Here is a 1,484-nt window from a genome sequence, read left to right on the forward strand (position 1 = left end):
ACACATACTCTATTTGTCTGTCTGTCTGTCTGTCTGTCTGTCTGTCTCTCTCTCTCTTTCTCTCTACCCATTCTTTTTTCATTTCAAAATCATTGTGTGTGTGTGTGTTGGTATGTATGTATGTATGTATGTATGTATGTATGTGTGCATGCATGCATGTATCTATCTATCTATCTATCTATCTCTCTCTCTCTCTCTCTCTCTCTCTCTCTCTCTCTCTATCTATCTATCTATCTATTGACAGCTTCAGTGGAGTAAAATGTTTATGACAGAACCACAGCAGTTCACTCACTTGCAGGAAATATCAATCAATATTACAGCTCAAATGCAACTGCAAGCTAAACAAGGAGGATAAACATGCAAGCTGCTTGATACTGTCTTAGAAACTGACCCCCTGAGGAGGATTAGGGGCACCGAATTTAGCAGTTTGTTAATCACTTTTGAACTTTAGGATTATTTCAATATTTACGTATGTTGGATATGGATTGGAACTGATGTCTTGGAATGCTGCAGCTATTTCTGGATCTTGAGGTGCTGGACAAATATCAGGGTCACTGAGTAGTTGAGATATATCAATACCTCTCGGTCCACTACCTGGACCACCAGCTCCTGGAAAACCAGGGAAACCACATGTGGCATGCCAAACCCACCTCCAGTAGAAGTACCTGAGCCACTTGATCCCGATTGACCATTAGCCTTTACATATTCCTCCCTGTCTTTATGAATTCTTTCTTTCTGTTGTTTCATTTCTTTCATTTTATGTTTCAATTCATACTTATGCCTGTGTTCTTGGATCTTCTTGGTGTTTGGGGGAACCTCTTGTAACATTTTGTAAGCAACGTCATCATAGTCAAGTTTACAAGCAGTAGAGAGATCTTGGTAAGCCAGTTCCCATTTACCCAACAAACTGTGGGCCTTGCCTCACCATTTATAAGGTTGTGCTAAGTCTGGGTTGAGTAGAATGGCTTTCTCACAATCTTTGATTGCAGCATTAGGTTTTACCATTTTGATAAAAACGGAGACCCCCTTAGCATACTGGTTAGATGATGTTGGGTTGTTCTGAATAGCAACGGTCAATAATTCAATAGCGTTTTCATAATCTCTGCTAGTCATTGCATTTGTCATTTCCCAGTTCAGTCATTTCATCTGTAATTTCCAGGGTTTCATCCACAAACTTTTGTTTAATATCTTCATTGGCTTCTACAACACCAGTATTGTCCAGTTCAGTTTCACTCTCTTCACTTTCCTCAGGCACATTTTCTTAAGCTGCTTCTTCTTTTGGTTCCTCTGCTTCTGTAGTTGGAGGAGTTTCTTTTCAAGGAGCTTTAGTGGCTGCTTTTGTCTTGGCCAGGATCTACCCATTCTAGCATGGAAGACAGATGTTAAATGATGATGATGATGATGATTATATATATATCGTCGTCGTCGTTTAACATCCGCTTTCCATGCTAGCATGGGTTGGATGATTTGACTGAGGACTGGTG

At 40.1% G+C, this 1,484-nt stretch overlaps 1 pseudogene; it reads right to left on the reverse strand.

Moving 5' to 3' along the window:
- Positions 1 to 434: 434 nt before the first annotated feature.
- The window catches only part of LOC106882923 (hsc70-interacting protein-like), a 14,146-nt pseudogene continuing 13,096 nt past the window's right edge, over positions 435 to 1,484 (reverse strand).

This window comes from Octopus bimaculoides, chromosome 2 (assembly GCF_001194135.2).
Source record: "Octopus bimaculoides isolate UCB-OBI-ISO-001 chromosome 2, ASM119413v2, whole genome shotgun sequence".
NCBI lineage: Eukaryota > Metazoa > Mollusca > Cephalopoda > Octopoda > Octopodidae > Octopus > Octopus bimaculoides.